The sequence below is a fragment of the Stenella coeruleoalba genome (genome assembly GCF_951394435.1).
Source record: "Stenella coeruleoalba genome assembly, chromosome: 11".
In the NCBI taxonomy this organism is placed as follows: Eukaryota; Metazoa; Chordata; class Mammalia; order Artiodactyla; family Delphinidae; genus Stenella; species Stenella coeruleoalba.
Genome location: NC_137157.1, coordinates 41,490,048 through 41,510,394, shown reverse-complemented (window position 1 = coordinate 41,510,394; position 20,347 = coordinate 41,490,048). Strand labels below are relative to the sequence as shown.

The 20,347-nt window shown below is 40.2% G+C and overlaps 1 protein-coding gene across 13 annotated transcripts in view; it reads left to right on the top strand.

Annotated features, from left to right (window-relative positions):
• The first annotated feature begins 2,771 nt into the window (after positions 1-2,771).
• NAV3 (neuron navigator 3) overlaps positions 2,772-20,347 on the top strand; it is a 1,262,224-nt gene continuing 1,244,648 nt past the window's right edge. For 8 of the 13 annotated variants that reach the window (XR_013830383.1, XM_079936020.1, XM_079936009.1 and 5 more), the window contains exons 1-4: positions 2,772-2,911; positions 4,072-4,126; positions 12,961-13,131; positions 14,263-14,297. The gene's annotated coding sequence lies outside the window, so the exon portion shown is untranslated. Of the gene's footprint in view, positions 2,912-2,947; positions 3,209-4,071; positions 4,127-6,143; positions 6,344-12,960; positions 13,132-14,262; positions 14,298-20,347 lie in introns of those variants that run through there. The other 5 variants (XM_079936021.1, XM_079936019.1, XM_079936016.1 and 2 more) reach the window with 4 other exon arrangements.

Sequence of the window (20,347 nt, the reverse complement as noted above, 5' to 3'; positions counted from 1 at the left end):
GCTTCCTTTCCTTTCAGATTACAAAAATGCTATCTACCCCATATTTTAAAAAGCTGAGAGAAACTTCCCTGAATTTTGTAGTAGGTTCTTAAGAGGCCCAGGTTTTGGGGGGGTCCATATGCCTTTAGGGAAACACCTTTAAGCCCTGATTTGGGGTAGAGCCCTGGAGCCAATCTAGGCCTTCCAATCCCTGGTTTGGATGGGGGAGTCATCCAATCAGAGGGAGTCTCTGAACTCTGCTGGGATGTTGAGCCGGAGCCGTGTTCTCCTGTCTGGAAGGTGCTGTGTGTGTACATGAGGTCTAGAGTTGCTACAGTCATTTTTTGATGGTAGGAAGCCAGCCTGAGAAGGATGCAGCACAGAAAGGACAGAGAAATGGAGCCAGAGCTCTGAACAAATGACTCACAGAGTTTGTCTACCTGCAGGATCTTTTCATTTGGGGAGCAAATGAATTCCCACTGATGTTTATTCCCTTTTGAAATGGGTTTTCTGTTACTTGCCACTAGGACTCCCAACTGATTGTTATGGTTTAAAACTATGTCCACAAATTCTTTGATACTCCTCCCTGCATCCTGCGGCATTTAATTCCCCTCTCCTTGAGTGTGTGACTGGTTTCCAGAAAATAGAATAAAGTGTATGATTCTAAGACTAAATCATAAAAGGCGTTGTGATTTCCTCCTTATTTTCCCCCGACTCCCTTCTCTCTCTCCCTCTCCAGCTCTGTCTCTCTGTCTCTCTCTGTCTCTCTCTGTCTCTCTCTCTGTCTGTCTGTCTGTCTCTCTCTCTCTCTCTCTCTCTCTCTCTCTCTCTCTCTCTCTCGGATGGATCCCTTGCTCTGGGGAAGCCAGCAGCCATATCAGGAGGACACTCAAGCAGCCTATGAAGGGCCCACATGGTGAGGAACAGAGACCTCCAGCCAACAGTCCCCCGGGGAGTTGAAGCCTTTTGCCAACAAAAACATGAGTGAGCTTGGAAGGAGATTCCACGGTCCTGTCAAGCTTGAAATGACTCCAACCCTTGCTACAAGTTTGACGGCACCCTCATGAGAGACACCAAGCCTCTCACTGCGGTCATCAGAGAGTCCCTGATTGCCAAACCAGTCACCATCTTTCAGTGCTTACCCTACTTGACTTCTTGGTTATGAGACAATGTCAGATAAATATATGATTGTGTGTACACTCGCAAAATGGAATTTCCTAAGAAAGGTCACAATTCTGAAGTTTTGCACAAATGTTAACTTCTGTCTTAAGATACTGTTTTGGTGAGAGATGGGAATAAATTCTCAAAGCCACAACCACTAGGAAACTTATTTCTTTCCCCAAAAAAACTGTAATATGAGGAACAGAGCAAGCTAGAGGATGCATTAAATAATTTTTTATTATCTCATGTGTGATAAGAAACACCAGATACTTCCAGGAAAATAAAAATATATATATTCTAACTTTCATATAAATTTTTTTCCTGCTACAGATTGTATAAAAGTAAATGTATATTTATCCACTAAATCTCAAGAAAAAAATTTTAGAATCTGCAATAGTGCTTATCAAATTACTCTGGTTTTTTCCCTTCTGTTCAGAAAAAGACTGAGAAGAAAATTAGTCCAGTTTGGGATTTAAGAATTATCATTTGGGTGTATATTTCATTTCAAATGTAGTTAAACAATATTTCCATATGTGTTTTGATCATTGAACAAAGCTTCAGAGAAAACCTCATAAAAATTTCCAGTTAAAACATCATATATATGTAATGCTTCTCTGGGAAATGATGTAAGGAAAGTTAACAGGATTTTGGAAACAATGCACAATGCTATAATCGACAGGCACTTAATTACTTACAGTATATGCCTGCCAGGATTTTTTTGTAATCCTCACATATGGAATTAAATGTCATTTGTAAAATGAACCTCTTCTTGTAAAAGAAAGTAAAAACTGTCATGTTCCTGCAGCTCTCACCTCATAAACAAAGTGTTGAGCTATAGAAAAAAGGTTAAAACCTAAAAAAAACAGCTCCTATAAATTCTGTACTTATATGTTTATAAGGAAAGCTGACTTAGATTTTACTTTAAACATTATTGACTTACACTGTTCCAAAAAGATTGTGGGAATACCTAATTCCCATTCCTAATCCTTAAATAATGTCCTATGTTCAAAGACCCAAGCTTTTGATTTATCTGTCCCTATGTTCACTTCAGTGGAGACTTGGAGGGCTGCAGCAGAAGCAAACTCCACTGACCTGTTAATGGCTGCGTATGAGCTCAAATATATATGTTTATATGGACTTACACAGCCATCTGAGTCCTCTGTGAAATAGCAGTGGGCTCCCCTGGAGTGATCTTACTCTTCTGTCCAAATTCAGCTGTAAAATCGTAAGTGGGGAAGAGCCAACATATACACCGTTGGCTGGTCTTCAAGCCAACAGCATATATTGCAACTCAGTAACAGAAACTATTTATTGAATGTCCCTTGTACATCAAACATTATAGGAATATTTCTTCTGGTCCAAAGAACAGGCTTGTAAGGGCATTATCTTTCTTTCCATTTTCCAGTTCAGTAAAGTGAGAGACTTGTAGAAACTGAATAACTTTTCCCACAGCCATGTAGCTAGTAAGTGGCAGAGCTGGGATTCAAATCCAGTCTGGATCCAAAGCTCACACTCTTTCCATTCCCAAATGGGGCCTTTCAACAATGATTCTTTTCTGTCACCTAAGAAGAGTTTTTTTTTAAAAAAGTATCTCTGTTTTACAGCACTAAAGACCACTAGCTCCTTGGGAACAAGTCTTCATTCAAACAAACCAAACAGAAACCTCTGTAGTCTGAGGAGACGCTCCACACCATCGCCGACTGGAGTGAAGGCTACAGTGTTTAGAGGTGGCACCATGACTAAGCCAGCTGGTCTTCATCCAGCGGAGCAGGTCTGGGGATGGGCCTGTGCTGGGGGGTGGGCGTGGGGTAGAAATGGAGATGGAATGTGAAGAGGAAGCAGCACATTAAAAAGGCATCACACTCTTGACTATCGTCTTTGGGCTAAAGCATGCCAGATGACGGATGAATGTGTTCGCAACACAAAACACCAAAGTTTAACTTGGAGCACAGCCATTTTTGTCCCATCTCCTCATTGGGACACAAGCACAGAATAACTTCCTTACACACAGTGGGAATAAGGAGATATGCATGTGGTGTTACCTCCACCGCTGTCCATCTGAGGAAACGTGAGTTATTTAACGTCTTTGAGCGTAGTTTTCCTAACTCTAGCTAACTGCTAAGTTCCCATGGAGCTCTAAAATTCTATGATTCTACGAGTAGCAATTATATGATATTTTTTGACACGGAAAGGTGTTCACATGTATTTATTAGGGTTCTTAGTTGCAGACAACAGAGTTCCCGAGAGGAGCAGGGAGGCAAATGATGCTACAGAGCCAGGATCAGTGGCTGACTCCAGTGTGGCACAGTGTGAAAGGAGGTCCCACTGCTGCCCATGCCCACCCCTAGGCTATTATCTTAGAGCCTGAGAGTAGACTTTCTACCTCAGCTACCAGAAGATCTGTCATCCCTGATCATGGCCATCACCTCGTGTCACTCATTTGCCTTCCAAATCTGGCTCAGGGAATGTATCTTCCATCAGGGCATGGTGAAACTCAGTTACCTGTGGAAGCCAAGCTTCAAGGGAGTCTTGGAAGTGTTTGACTTTCTAGCCTCCGGAGGATGGAGGCCATGTTAGAAGATGAGTGGGTATTGAGTGAGCCTGTGTGTAGTGTCTGCCACAGTGTGTTACATTGCTGAGTGCAAAAAGAGGGGAAAAACATGGGCACACCATGAGCCCTTTAAGTACCTATGTTAAAAATACTGTACAAAAAAGTCTGAAGCCGTATACACTAAAATTTTAGTAATATTTTTCTTTGATCAGAAGTATTACTGTGTTCTTATCGTCTTTTCATTTCTCTATATTGGCTGATATTTCTACCATGAATGAATATTACTTGTATTTTTTCTTAAATGAATGATGCTTATTGTTTATGTTCCTATGATTCTACATGACATAGACGCGGTGCCCTTGTCTTTTTGTGTCCTGTAGATATCTGTCTTCAAGATACTGGCCACGGAATTAGACCTTGGAAATAACTTGAAAGGTGTGTAAACCATTATTCAAATTCAGGTCGTGTTATCAAATTCCTAGATATTTGAATAAATTTGTTAATGAAGACTCAAAGATAATATAATTATGACAGGGAAGAAAAGTGGGGTCTCAAGAAGCATTACTATTTGGAGTTGTTTTTTTCTCCTCGTATCACAACTTTCATTGCCATTTTTCAAACAATGATAATTTTTCTTATGAAGTGAGATCTGTGGCATTATGCAGTGTTGTTAACAAGCAAAGATAAATCAACTACAAATCTTCTGCATGAAGATCACACAACTGTATATATAGGAATGATGACAGAGAATGGAAGATAAAGCTAGAAAGGGCAGTGGGGGCTAGACCATGTGTGTTTCTGAATGCTATGTTAAGAAATACAGGAACGGGCTTCCCTGGTGGCACAGTGGTTAAGAATCCACCTGCCAATGCAGGGGACATGGGTTCGAGCCCTGGTCCAGGAAGATCCCACATGCCGCGGAGCAACTAAGCCCTGTGCGCCGCAACTACCGAGCCTGCGCTCTAGAGCCCGTGAGCCACAACTACTGAACCTGCGTGCCTAGAGTCCATGCTTTGCAACAAGAGTAGCCCCTGCTCCCCGCAACTAGAGAAAGCCCGTGCGCAGCAACAAAGACCCAATAAAGGCAAAAATAAATAATTTTTAAAAAAGAAATACAGGGAATTTCCTGTTGGTCTAGTGGTTAGGACTCTGAGCTTCCACTGCAGGGGGCCCGGGTTCGATCCCTGGTCGGGGAACTAAGATCCCGCAAGCCGTGTGGCACAGCCAAAAAAGAAAAATACGGACCCAATTCAAATCATGTCCCCTCTAATTCCCTCAATGGATGCTGAGCTTTTTCAACCAGAAAATGTTAAAATATATTCAGTATAAAACTTGAAGCCCAACTTCGAACTTGAAACAATAGCTTATAAGATTTTTAAGTCAATAACTATGATTCATAAAAACTGGTTTAAATAATTTGATTTATTTAGTGCCACAGAGAATGCTCTGAACTATTTAGGTATTAGATTTCTATAGTGCTTTTCTCCTAAAAATACTCAATTTGATTAATGTAGTTAATCTAGTTTCTTTTTAAAGCACCTTCTATATGCAAGGTACTTTGTTAGGCTCTGGGGGATACAGTATTTAAAGGTTTCTCTTCTCAAACAGTTTGCAGTTTAGTTATAAGAGCCAAGACATTCACAAAGCCCCACAGTAAAGAGCATAATGTGAGACACATTACAATACAGGAGCCCAGGTGGGGAGCATATCCTGACGCAAGGATGCGAGAACCGATAGTTTTCTCTGGAAGGTGTAGGAAGGAAGGTAAGTGCAGAAGTGAGACAGATAAGAGAAGGTGGCCAACAGAAGACACATTATCAAACCAGTTGCCACAGTGGGGAATAGGAGCTTCATCCCCTGCGGAAACTGGGAAATGATATGGACACAACCTCAGAGTTATTCCACCCACAGAGCAAAGGAGCTGAGATGCTTATTCACCAATATTATGGACTGAATTTTGTGTCCTCCTCAAATCCTTATGTTGATGTCTCAACCCCAGTGTGATGGTATTAGGAGATGGGGCCTAAATTAGGAAGCAATTAGGTTTAGATGAGGTCAGGAGGGTAGTGTCCTCATGATAGGATAAGAGGCACCAGAGGGCTTTGTCTCTCTCTCTCTCTCTCTCTCTCTCTCTCTCTCTCTCTCTCTCCCTCTCTCTCTCTCTCCCCCTGCTATGTAAGGACACAGCAAGAAGACTTCCTGGTCTGCCAGCTGGGAGGAGAGACTCACTAGGGACCTAAGTGGCAGACGCCTTGATTCTGGACCTCACAGCTCCTCCAGAACTATGAGAGACACATTTGTGGTTTAAAAGCCGCCCCGTCTATGGCGTTTTGTTATGGCAGCCCAAGCTCACTGAAACAACCAACTTCCATCAGTCTCGGAGCAGGGACTTTTCTGGAGGGAGTTACTTCTCCAGCATTCTGACCTGCCAAGCAAGTGGACACAAGTGTTCTCCAGGTTTGGAGAAGGTCCTCAACCAAAGACACACCGCTACTAGCAGTCGGAAATCCACCTGTGAACATTGAAGGTGGAACTACAGGCATATGGGTGAGAATTACCAGCATCTTCTAGGAGGTTAATTTTGAGAATGGAACGATTCAGAAGTCTTGCTACCTCAGGGAAGATGTGGTGCTTCAACTGAGCCTTAAAGAGGTAGGGCATCTACAGATGTGGGCAGGGAAGAGCCATTCCAGGGAATAGCTGGAGCATAAACCTAGAAAAGGCAAAGTTCAGGATACTTTAGATAACTAATTGGTATAACTCTATCTATTTGGTTTTCCCCTTTGACGTTATTTAATTCTTATTTTTATAGCTGCCTAGTATTTCACTGTGTTAACTCTTTGCTTGAGTCAATATTCTATATTTAAACATCTAGGTTGTTTTCAAACTTTATTATAAGGCATATTCATTTAATCAATTAAAGTGTATTCCACAAACAAAGGCACATCAAATATCTGCCCTTATGGAGTCGACTTTTTAGTGAGGGAGTCTACTGGAACGCAGCTGTGGTGGGTCAGTAATTCAAAAGGCCTCCACCCATGAGTCCCTTGCAGGCAGGGCTGCGGCTTCTTTATACTTATAACCCCTATAACTGTCATACCACCTGGCGCTTAATAAATACTGGGTAACATTCGTTAAGTTAATGGAGAAAATCCTTAAGTTGAGTGTGAAAGGGGCAATTGGAGAACATGAATTTAGGTTCTTGTAAAAGAATCATTGTGACTAGCAGCACTTTTTTCCTCTACAGCCTTCCGTAGGTCCTGAGGCATGAAATTTCTCAGGTATTTTCTTCTACAGGGTCTTTAGCTTAGGATGAAACATATTCCATTTCCTTGGAATATAGTCAGCCAAGGCCATACCCCCCTTATTAACATCATAACATGCAAGGAAAAACTCCTCTTTAAATTCTAGAAGCCAACTGTATTTACTGTACGAGTGTCTTCGCCTCCTGTGGCTTCACAGAAACACCTGCCCAGGCTTTTGGCTTTCTCTTGAATTACACTTCGGTCGGCGATTGCTTGTGCAACATTTTATCTTGCCAGCTTTTTTCTCTCACTAAGGCAGTTCATGAATCACTTTTGATGGTTTCCGTGTAGGTTATAGGATGAGCTCATTTGCATATAGAGCCAAGTCCCTGACAAAGTTAGGAGACTGCCTTTAAAATTTATCCCCAAACTTCTATTTTCTTGCTAAGATGCCCTTTTAAATATCACCTCCACCTCCATCAACTCCTTTTTCTTCTTCTCTTAATTTCTTTCTACCACCAAAACCAATAGTTGACTTTTTTTTTCAGGGCCATTTTCACAAATCAAACACTTTTTTTTTTTTTTTGCGGTACACGGGCCTCTCACTGTTGCGGCCTCTCCCGTTGCGGAGCACAGGTTCCAGACGCGCAGGCTCAGTGGCCATGGCTCACAGGCCTAGCCGCTCCGCGGCATGTGGGATCTTCCCGGACCGGGGCACGAACCTGTGTCCCCTGCATCGGCAGGCGGACTCTCAACCACTGCGCCACCAGGGAAGCCCCCAAACACATTTTTATTGCTGCCAAAGCTACTGCGTGATGAGCAGCAAAGGCACATTAAGGCATGGACTGTGGGCAGTGGGCTGGGTTCATTCATTAGCTGAGTGACTTACGCCCTGGGAATGGCACCTTGCTCCAGCAAAGCCACAGCTTATTACAGCAATCAAATTTCTTCTGACAAATAGCTAACGTTGAAAATAATAAACTTACAAAGCCAAGGGTCTGCTCCAGTATTTCCCAAACTGGCTTCCAAGGAGCATTAAAGTTACTAATAGATGTTTTGCAAAATAAATTGTTCTGTGGTCAAATACGTTTGGGAAACACTTCTTCTTATCTTCCCCTTCGAAGATTCATAAAATACATTAACATGTTAAAGGTTCCTAACTTTATTTGAGTATAAAAATCTTTCACAAAACACCTATCAACAAGTCACAGAGTACTAATGGTCTAAGAAATATCCCTTGGGAAAGATTCGTCTCCATGATTTCTAGAGAGTTTATTTCCTGGATTTACCCAGATAAGATGGCATGAACAGCTCTTTAGTTCTTCTTGTATATGTCTCCCAATGGATTCAAACTACACTATGTTAAGTACTTATGATTGAGTTTCTATGACTGACAGGTTTTGTCTTGATTATCAATATTGTTCACACCATATTGCTGATTTGTAGATGAATATCATCTGAGATATTTAGCTGCCTAGTTTAACACAGACGTTCTCAAAGTGGGACCCCCTGAACCAGAGGCTTCAGCATTATCTGAGAATTTGTTAGAAATGCAAATTCTCAGGTCCCACACCCACTTACTTAGGGAGGGTCCAGCAATTGCATGTTAACAATCTGTGTTTTAACATTTACCAGTTAATGCTGATGCATACTGAAGTTCGAGAACCACCAGTTTCATATAGTTTAAAACTTCTGCTTTTGGCTCAGAAGGTGTAACAGGCACCAGATTTATCCTCCTACCTGAAAAAAATTGAAAAACTGGACAAAATATCTGAAACAATAGTTCTCAGACATTGGACATCAGGCAGCTCAGGACAGTCATCCCTGAGAAGTGGAAAATAAATGTAATGATCCCTATGGTTGCTCCAGCTTAGCACCTAGAGAGAGTTTCTGGGTAGAAGGAAGGGGAGGGACCCCAGGTAGGGCCTGGTTATCTCTTTGAGTTATGGAGATGGAGTTGGGGGTCCAGGGAGACCAAGGTGGCTAGGACTTTCATGGTAGAACACCAGATAAGGGAAAACTACACAGAAAGAAGTACCCAGAGAACTGCAGATGGTCCTCCTGAAGTCTTCAGTTGAAAACTGATCAGAGCATGAGTGTGAGGAAACTACCTGAAGCAAGGGAAAGATCTACCCAAATGGGACAGAGGAAACAATCCATACAGCTCACACAGGGCTGACAACAGGTTGTGCTCCGACCAGCCGGAGAGGAAGAACCTTCTAATTCACAGAGCATTAGTAGAATACTCAGAAGGTATTGACCCAGTAGTGGCCCTCAACTAAAAGCTACTCTGGTCCTGACTAATGAAGCTTAAAAGCAAACCTTGAAAGGATCAAACTACAGTTGACCCTTGAACAACAGAGGTTTGAAATGCATGAGTCCACTCGTGTGGATTTTTTTCAATAGTAAATGCTACAATATGACACGATCCATAGTTGATTCACCCTGAGGATGCAGAACCAGAGAATGTGGAGGAACCTAGGACACAGAGGACCAATTATAAGTTATAGGTGGATTTTCAACAGTGCAGCGGGTCAGTGTCCCTAACTCCTGGGTTGTTCAAGGGTCAGTTGTATTTACAAATGACAACTGAATCCCAGAACAAAGCTCTAGAATATTGATAGGAAAATTCACAATAACTGGTATCTAGTCAAAATTTACCAGGCATGCAAAGAAGCAGGAAAATACAGTCAAAAATGAAGAAGAAAAAAATCAGTCAATAGAAACAGATCCAAATATGACAGATAATAAAATTAGGAAGGACATTAACACAATTATAACCATATTCCATAAGTTCATGACAAAGTAGAGAAATGCTTGAGCATGTTAAATGGAGATGTGGAAAATATTTTAAAAGCCCAAACTGAACTTCTAGAGATAAAAGATATAATGTCTAAGGTGAAAACTGCAATCTGTTAGACTCACAGGATAAAAGATTAAATAACTTAAAGACATAGCAACAAAGTATCCAAAATGAAACTCAGAAAAAAAAAAAGACTGAAAAAATGAGTAGAGCATTAGTGAGCTTCAGGACAACTTTGAGTGATCAAATACATGACTTAGAGTCCCTGGAAGAGAAGGGCAGAAAGAATATTTTAAAATAATGACCAGAAATTTTCCAAATTTCATTTAAAACTATAAATCTACAAATCCAAGAAATTCAACAAACTCTAAGAATAAGAAACATGAAAACTACACCAAGGCATATCATAATTAGATTGCTTAAAACCAGTGATAGTGAAAAAATCTTAAAAGCAGTCAGAGAGAAAAATACCACAATCTATGCAGAGGGGAAAACAAATGTAAGAATGACATCAGATTTTGTATGGAAAACAATGCAAGCCACAAGACAGTGGATCAATATCTTGAAAGTATAGAGAGAAAAAATCTGTCAACCTAGAATTCAAAAACTAGCAAGAAGAAAAAAAAATCTTTCAAAAATGAAGGTTAAATAAAGTTACTTTCAGGCACACAAGAGCTGAAAGAATTTGTCACAGCAGACTTGAACCAAAAGAAATGTTTGAAAAGTTCTTCAGACAGAAGGAAAATACTAGAAAGAAATCTGGAGCTACTTAAAGGAATGAAGAGCTCTAGAAATAGTACATAGGTGAGTAGAAAAGACCTTTTTTTCCTTATTTTAAAAAATATGTCTGAAAAATCATCAGCTGTTTAACAAGAAAACAGTGCAATGTATATGATGTATGGTAGGGTTTATAATGTAAATAGAAGTAACATGTATGACAATAGCATGAAGGCCTGGAGGTGGGAAAACGAAGTGTCCTATGGTAAGGTTTTTATACTATATGTGAAGTGGTACCTTATCACTTGAAAGTTGACTGTAATAGACATATACTACAAACCCTAAAGTAACCCTTAACAAGCCATCAAAGGAAATAAAATGGAACCATAAAAATACTCAATCCAAAAGAAAGCAGAAAAATCTTTTTTAAAAAGGACCACAGAACAGATGGGTCATATAGAACACAAATTGCAAGATGATAGATCTAAACCCAACCATCTCTGTAAACACTTGGGCAAATAAACCAGGTTTTTTTCCCCCTATACTCTTAGACAAATAAACAAGTTAACTTTTCTCTCCCATTAGCATTACATTTCTCTCCAAAAACTGTGCAGTGAAAGATTAGAAACTTGAACTAATCATAACAGCAAAACGATCTTGGCAGTGGTTCCTTTTCTGACTTAAGCATATCACAGAAAGATGCCTAAGAAGTTCAGCCAAGAGACACTGCGCTGAAGGCGCTTTTCTTTCTTTCTTCTCGGAGCACTTACATAACTCAGATCACCATAGTGTAGCAATCCAGGAACGGAGCGTTTGACAGGGATTTCTTTCTCTCAAGCCTGGGGCTTAGCCGCACTATTAAAAGTACTTTCCTTTGTCTACCTGAGACTCAAGGAAACTCTGCAGACCTTTTAGGCCAGACCCTCCTGTTTGGTCACTGGTGTCTGCTGCTTCGCTGTCGCTGCTCGGAGATTACCTGGCCTCATCCCGTGTCCTGATCCCCTCGCTCTGAACAAACCTGCTGCTTTTCAGTTCCTACCTTACCCAGGCTCATCTTGTCCAGTGATGTCTCTCCTTCTCAGAACACCTTCTCACCCCCTGAGCTCTTCACTTAGTTCATTTTCTTTAGATCTTAATTCAAAAGTCCACCACTGTCCCCTCTACCCTCATCCCAGATTCTTGTCACATTTTGAAATTATATACCATGGGGTGTGATCATTTGGATGGCAGAGACAGAAAAAAGACATTAGAAGTGTTTGTATTTTCCACCTCTTCAGATGAAAATAGTCCAGTCTTTCATAGCTAAGTGGTACCTTCCACCCAGCCACCCCCTACTTGTTAAGGGAATTCCTGAACTTTATTATGCAGGTTGGGGTAATCAGTGGAGGGAAAACTTGAGAGATGGGTAAGCCTAGAAGATCCACGCTGGGGGGTGGAAAGTACTAGAGGTGATGAGAAAGCGGATCCCAAAGAAGCTGAGGCACAAAAAATGAGGGAAGGGCAGCAGGGGTGTGAGCTAGGGTTGGGAGGAATCTGGGTAGGGACCGGATAACAGGGTTGCAGAGAGGCACTGGGACAATATTGGATATGAGAGAAAGAGTGAGAGGAAAGGGAAAAGAGAGTATCAGGATGTGTGTCTGTGGGCTGTGAATTGAATCACATTTGGCAACCTTTGAGAGGCACCATTAAGGATAGAAATTGCTTTTGGTGGCATTTTGGTTGCTGTGTTTGTCTCCAGGAGTGGGGGGGCACATGGGGACTGGACAGCATGGGAAGTTGAGGTGGACTGTGGCTAGCGCACTTTGGCTGTCAATGTCCACTTCCCCTCCTTGTGGTAAGGCATCCCCAGTTTCCTCTGGGAACTGAGCCTCCTTCACTCAGCGATGCACAGGCTTCTCCCGGAACTGGTCCACCCCACGTCTAAGGCTGAGCATGTGACGCAGGCCTGGCCCATCATGGCGCCCCATTCCCCTGACCAGGAGGAGTTTGGGAAAGGCGCATGTGTTCTTTTGTGGACCAGTGAGCTTCATGCCCAGGATATTTGTTGGCAGAAGAGAAACACTCTTCTTTTACTACTGGATTTGAGTGAGAATGAAACCAAAGCACAGGTAAACAGGGCTGAAATAAGGAGAGGTCCCAGGTCCCAGTGATATTGTTTGAGCCCCTACACCAATCCCACCTCAACTGGCCCTTGCTTTTTCATTACGTGAATCAATAAACACCCTTTATTTTTGCTTATGCCAGTGTGAGCTGGGTTTTTGGGCACTTGGAATTGAAAGAGTTCTAAATTATATAACATTCGACTTGTGTTACATTTGATTCAGGCCTGTCTCCACGACTAAACTTCATAAAGACAGGGTCTGTGTCTTTTTGTTGTTGTTGCTGTTGTCTACTCTATTCCTACCACTTTGTACAGTATGTGGAATATTTGTTGCATAAACCATTAAGTGCATCCTGTATAAACAGATTGTTTTGTGACTGGTTATTGTTTGTTTCTCTGCTAGATTTTAAACTCTTTGAGGGCCAGGATTTTTGTTTGTTTCGCTTGTCTTGAGCTCCCAGCCTGATGCACAAGGCTTGGAATATATTAGGTGCTTCTTGAATGTTGGCAGAATGAATGAATAAGTACAAGAAAAAAATACGAAGCCAAACCAGAACAAGGCCCATCATGAAAGGTCAGTTTACTCGGTTTTTATAAATTGATTTCCCAGATATATATATTGAATGCCTATGAAGTGAAACCTTGATTCTTATGACAGATTTGGAAAACTAGGAATGAATCAGTCATAACTACTATTCTTTCTTCTCCACTATTTTATGCCATCAAAAGAAATGATGACTTTTGTCTTACTAGACTGTTACGCTTCTTTGACCTAAGAAGGCCTAAGCATGTGTATAAGACTTAAAGAAGGAAAAAGGAGGGTTAACGTATCATTTTCATGTAGTTTATACATTTGCAGTATCTGGAGGAAAACAATTGGTCAGTATGGTAGTTACAATATTAAAAATTAAGGCAAAAATTCAAGCTACGTGAACTATATTTCTAGATCGTTTTAAATTCTAACTAATAAAAGACATAGTCATAAATATCCACTAAAGACCCTAGAATGCCCACAAGTGATTCCAATCCCCACTCATGGACCCATACAAGCAATGACTGTATCCTGAGAACAGGAGGAAAACTTTTTCATCATTTCCTCTACCTGTTTAAGTATATGATTCACCAAAGAAAACAGAGTTTTCTGGAAAAAACCTGGACGGTGTGAGTTCCCTAAACCATCTTCTGTGATGGGGAGAAAAGGCTGAAATTCCAGGAAAATGGGTTTTGCCTGGGCATCTTTTTGTCAGGGAAGTGCTGGTGAGCCAGCTCCTGATATGAGTGAAAACTTGCCTTTCCCCAGCAAGACCAAACCCAAACCTCAGAAACAAAAAACAATAGAGAACAAAACTTTGCTGGTTCGTGATAGTTTTCTCTCATCTGTTCCTCCTTTTTTTCCCCTTGTTAAGTGAAATGACCCATTTAAATTCACACAGTTGAGTATGTCATGCATAAGAATCTCAGATTTCTTAGGCTGATTTTATCAACTAATTAATGCACGATGTTCTTGGAGATCACAGGAGTCAACTCGCATTTTAATGAGCTCTAGAGAACGGAAGAAGTTTTAAAACAAGAACTTCAGTCTTAATGAACTCATGGTTAGAAAACATGTCTGAAAGAAACAATATTCATTTTGTGGTGAATTAACAAGGCGAAAGGATTGAACTCGGAAAGAAGGAAACGTTTCCTTCTTTATGTTGACTTCTAGAGTGAGGACTGAGAATTCATACAACATGGGAAGAAGTAAGTGCTTCTTTGACATCAGGACAAGAGAAATGTGTGACTTTCAGCTACCATCCAGCTTGACTCTTTCCTCCACAGGAAACAATTACGAACCTGTAAAGTAACTTTTTTTTAGAGAGTTGAAAAAGTATTTGCTGGATAACAGGAAAAATGTGTTGAGATTAGATCAATAGCACACTGATGTTGTGGTTATTCTGCTATGGTATTTATATATCTGCTCTATAGAATCCTTCTTCATAAGCGTATTTACTATAATAGGATTTTATTAGTACTATTAAACTCAGTATAAATCATTTTAATATTACTTTATATATTTCCTAAATAGCTAGTATACCATGAGTACATAGTAATTGTTTGTACCACATATCTCATAGGTGCTCATTAAGTACTGAAGTAAAAGGATAAAATGTTGATTTGTTTTAGCAAGTATTTTTTAGTTATTTATTTATTTTCCTTGAAGTATACTTGATGTACAATCTTGTGTTAGTTTCAGGTATACAGCAAAGTGATTCAGTTATACATACATATGAATATTCGTATTCTTTTTCAGATTATTTTCCTTTAGAGGTTATTACAAAATATTGAGTATAGTTCCTTGTGCTGCACAGTAGGTCCTTGTTTGTTGTCTATTTTATATATGGTAGTGTGTATATGTTAACCCCAAACTCCTAATTTATCCCTCCCCCTCTTTCCCCTCTGGTAACCATAAATTGGTTTTCTGCATCTATGGGTCTATTTCTGTTTTGTAAATAAGTTCAATTGTATTTTGGTTTTTTTTAGATTCCACATATAAGTGATATCATATGGTATTCATCTTTCTCTTTCTGACTTTCTTTTCTTAGTATGATAATCTCTGGGTCTTTCCATGTTTTTGCAAATGGCATTATTTCGTTCTCTTTTTATGGCTGAGTAGTATTCCATTGCATATATTGGGTTGGCCAAAGTTTGTTCAGGATTTTCCGTAACATCTTATGAACGAACTTTAGGCCAACCCAATATATACCACATTTTCTTTATCCATTCATCTGTCGATGGACATTTAGGTTGCTTCCATGTCTTGGCTATTGTAAATAGTTGTTTTAGCAAGTATTAATAATTTCTCTAAATTCTTATCTGGCTTTTTTGGTAAGGGTAACCTGATGTGATTTAATGTGTTTATCCCTTCCCAGTGATGTACATGGAGATCCCACAGATGTCTGGAACATATTTAACAGCCTTCTTAACATTACATTTAAACACTTATTAACTTACATATAATTTTAATAGCCTTTGATGACAAAGTTAGCTCATGGTTCTTCCCATGCTTTATACATAGGAAAAATTGTTTCTATATGTGTCATTTTCTCAGGGTGAGTTTTGCAAATTAAAGCCACTAAGTTTTAGGGGGACACATCATACAGCAATAGATAACTGGAACAACATAGAATGCAGTCCTCTTCACTTCCCTAGGTCATCTCTTGTGGTGTGAGAATTCACAGCATTCTCTATCTTGAGGGAGGTTTCTCCCTGATCACATAGCATCAAACCTTGGAAAGACAAGTCACACTGGACTGCCAATTCCATAGCAAAGAGTGATCATCTTATCTCTCAGGGCAATCAGGACTGTTGGGAAAACTAGAAAAGCCTGACAAAATTAGAGGAATGCTTAAAAAAAACTAGCATATAGAAAAAACTAGTTAAAAACAATATGAAAAATAGAGTATCATTTTTGGTGTAATTTTTTTTTGGGGGGTACATAACTGTGCTCATTGACAGCATATATTTTGGTCTGTCTTTTTTTTTGCTGTTGTTTGTTTTTTCATGCTATACCCTCAAAGCCTAGAATAGTGCCTGGCACAAAGGCTCAATAAAAATATGTTGAATGAATAAATGAATGTAAACACATCTGGCAGAATGAGAGCCAAAACTTACTTCTGACAGGTAGAATTCTGTGTGGTTTTTCTTTTTTGTTTCTTCTTTGTTTTTCCTAAATTTGCTACCACAATCATGGATTGCTTGTAAAAGATCATGGTGTTTTATTTTAGAATAATAAAAGCTTTCAAATACCTACATATAAACATATTTAAATATTTATGTAAGCAAAATTCCTCTTAGGAAAAAAAATGACTCATTATTTTAAAAAAATCTCAAGAGAAGGCTTTGCATTGTGTGGACAGGACCAGTAATAAATGCAGACTTTTTTAGTTACTATATGGGCGCTTTACAAGGTATCACCGAAACACAGATTTCTGTCAAGAATTGAATAAGTTATTCCACTTATTTTACTGTCTTATTATGATCTCTTTATTTAGCTCAGCTGGGACTCCTTTTGTCTGCCAATTTAAAAACATTGGATCAGTACCTTATGCCAAAAAAGGCCCTGAAAGTTTCTTTCCACTACAATTGTTCAGATTTAGTATGGAAAATACATTTCAGTTTGCTGGCCAAGTCTGATTGACTGTACTGGTGATTACCTACTATGCTGTGTGGAGAAGGATCCTAAGGTTATGATTATGCCTGGTTGACTAACAATGTCTGCCATGGATCAGTATAGAGAAGAAGGGGCCTGGTTGCCTTGTGAGTGAACAACTTGGTCAGTTACTGTTATGGTAACCATCTTGTAGCAGGACCTACTTCTTACAAACTCTTGGTCCTAATTAGCTTCTCAGGGTGAGTTCAAAATGTTATAGGCAGAATAATGTCCCCCAAAGAGGTCTACATCCTAATCCTGGGAATTGGGATAACAGTCAATTTCGACTGAGCTGAGAGATAAGATGATCACTGATTGCACCCTACCTGGCAATCTAGTTGGACTTCTCTCCACATAGTGTGTTGCTATGTGAATATGTTATGTCACATGGCAAAGGGGAATTAGGGAGCAGATGGAATAAATTGCTAATCAGCTAGCCTTAAAAGAGGGAGTGGCTCCAGGATTATCCAGGTGGGCCCATTTTAATCACAAGCGTTCTTCAAAATGGAAGAGAGAGGCAGGAGAGACAGAGTCAGAGGGAGCTCTGGCTCTGGAAACGAGAACCAGAGAGTTGGCAGCATGAAGAAATTGTCAGCTTTGAAGATGCAGAAAGGGAGCCGAGAGCAAAGGAAAGCGGATTGAAGAAACTGGAAAAGGCAAGGTAAAGGATGCTCCCCTTGAGCCCCCAGAAATTAATGCACCCTGCCAGCACCCTGCTCTTAGCCCAGTGGGATCCATGTCCTATTTCTAACTGTAGGGAAGAGAAAATAATTTTCCCTCTATCTTAGAGCTCTTGCCTGAGACCTCCTGCATTAACAGGAGAAAATACCTCCTGTATTAACAGGAGACATTAACAGGAGAAAAACAAGCAGAAGTTTATTAACGTGTATACCTCAGGTATACACGGGAGATACCCAGGAAAATGAGTAACTCATAGAGGTAGCTTTACAATTCAGGATTAAATACCATCTTAATAGGGAAATGAGAAGGGGGGTGTATACCTCCTAGGGGAGAGCAAAGGATTCTTATGAAAGATGAAAGGGGCTTTGGAAGTACAGATGGAAGATAGGACATTTTGTGACAAAGTTTGTCTGGGTATGATGTCAGCTGCTAGTCTCTTCCCTGTTTGAGGAAACCCCTGGGGAGGGGAATTATGACAACTGAGTTCCTTTTGGAGGCTGTCTTTAGGCAGAGAAGGGGAGTTCAGAGAAAGGCTCTCAGCATTTGTCGTTTTTCATGTGCCTAAAGCTCAAAATAACCGGTATGCCAAAGTGGCATATTTGGGGGAGGCATACTGTTACCTTTCATAACATACAGAACTGTAAGATAATGAATTTGTGTTGCGTAAGCCACCAAGTTTGTGGTAATTTGTTACAGCTGCAATGAAAACATAATACACAAAATACGGGTTAGCCTACCTTTGAAAAGGAAAATGCCGTTCTACAGCTCTCTCCCCAACTCCTGACTCATTGGTTTTCTGGATACGACTTGACAATTCATGGCCAGTTTCTTCTAACAATTTTAGGGTCAAATATCTCAAGTTAATATGTTGTTTTCAATTGTGTGGGCAGCAAGCAGGCTTTATCATTGCTGATAAATGATGTGTTTAATATCCCTTTCTTTCAAATAATTCAAAGTCATTGAACAATACAAAATCATTTGAAATTGCTGTGTTTTGTAATGTAAAGGAGGAGAGATTAATATTAACTAGAATTATTGGTGATGGCTTTGAGGAACAACTAAAATCACTAGTATTGAATTTTTTTTTTTTTTTTTTTTTTTTTTTTTTTTTTGCGGTACGCGGGCCTCTCACCGCTGTGGCCTCTCCCGTTGCGGAGCACAGGCTCCGGATGCGCAGGCTCAGCGTCCATGGCTCACGGGCACAGCCGCTCCGCGGCACGTGGGATCCTCCCATACCGGGGCACGAACCCGTGTCCCCTGCATCGGTAGGGGGCCTATCAACCAGTGCGCCACCAGGGAAACCCACTAGTATTGAATTTTTAAAAATAGTTACCATTTATTAAGTACCAACTATTGCTTCATATACATGATCTCATTTAATCTTTAGAACAACCTTCAAAGGGAGAAATTATTGTTTCCATTTTACAAATGTGGATATTGAGGCTCAGTCCAGGAATTAACTTGTCAGACTATCAGTAGGACTGTGGAAGTTCCCTTGATAGATCAGTCTTCTGGGGTAAAAAGCCGTGCCCTCTAGCCTGCTATTTTCTCAAATTCTGAGCTTAATGACATGATGCACCTTTTGGAGGAGTTACCTGCTGACCCTCTCCCTCCAGCTATGGGGGTATACAGATGATTCTCCTTACTTTCAAGAACGAAGATTGACTTTACGAGGCAATAGCACTAATATTTAATTATAGCCAAAGCAATATCTGCAGCAATAATTCTAAAATTTTCCCACATTTTAGAAGCACCTGTAGAACTTTTTCTTTTTTAATATCTTTATTGGAGTATAATTGCTTTACAATGGTGTGTTAGTTTCTGCTGTATAACAAAGTGAATCAGCTATACATATACATATATCCCCATATCCCCTCCCTCTTGCGCCTCCCTCCCACCCTCCCTATCCCACCCCACTAGGTGGACATGAAGAACCGAGCTGATCTCCCTGTGCTACGTGGCTGCTTCCCATTAGCAATCTATTTTACATTTGGTAGTGTATATATGTCCATGCCTCTCTCTCACTTCGTCCCAGCTTACCCTTCTCCCTCCCGGTGTCCTCAAGTCCATTCTCTGCATCTGCATCTTTATTCCTGTCCTACCCCTAGGTTCTTCAGAACATTTTTTTTTTTTTAAGATTCCATATATATGTGTTAGCATATGGTATTTGTTTTTCTCCTTCTGACTTACTTCACTCTGTATGACAGATTCTAGGTCCATCCACCTCACTACAAATATCTCAATTTCGTTTCTTTTTATGGCTAATATTCCATTGTATATATGTGCCACATCTTCTTTATCCATTCATCTGTTGATGGGCACTTAGGTTGCTTCCTTGTCCTGGCTATTGTAAATAGAGCTGCATTGAACATTGTGGTACATGACTCTTTTTGAATTATAGTTTTCTCAGGGTATATGCACAGTAATGGGATTTCTGGGTCGTATGGTAGTTCTATTTTTAGTTTTTTGAGGATCCTCCATACTGTTCTCCATAGTGGCTCTATCAGACTACATTCCCACCAACAGGGCAAGAGGGTTCCCTTTTCTCCACACCCTCTCCAGCATTTATGGTTTGTAGATTTTTTGATGATGGCCATTCTGACTGATGTGAGGTGATACCTCATTGTAGTTTTGATTTGAATTTCTCTAATGATTAGTGATGCTGAGCATCCTTTCATGTGTTTGTTGGCAATCTGTATATCTTCTTCAGAGAAATGTCTGTTTAGGTCTTCTGCCCATTTTGGTATTGGGTGGTTTGTTTTTTCCATATTGAGCTGCATGAGCTGCTTGTATATTTTGGAGATTAATTCTTTGTCAGTTGCTTCATTTGCAAATATTTTCTCCCATTCTGAGCGTTCTCTTTTCATTTTGTTTATGGTTTCCTTTGCTGTGTAAAAGCTTTTAAGTTTCATTAGGTCCC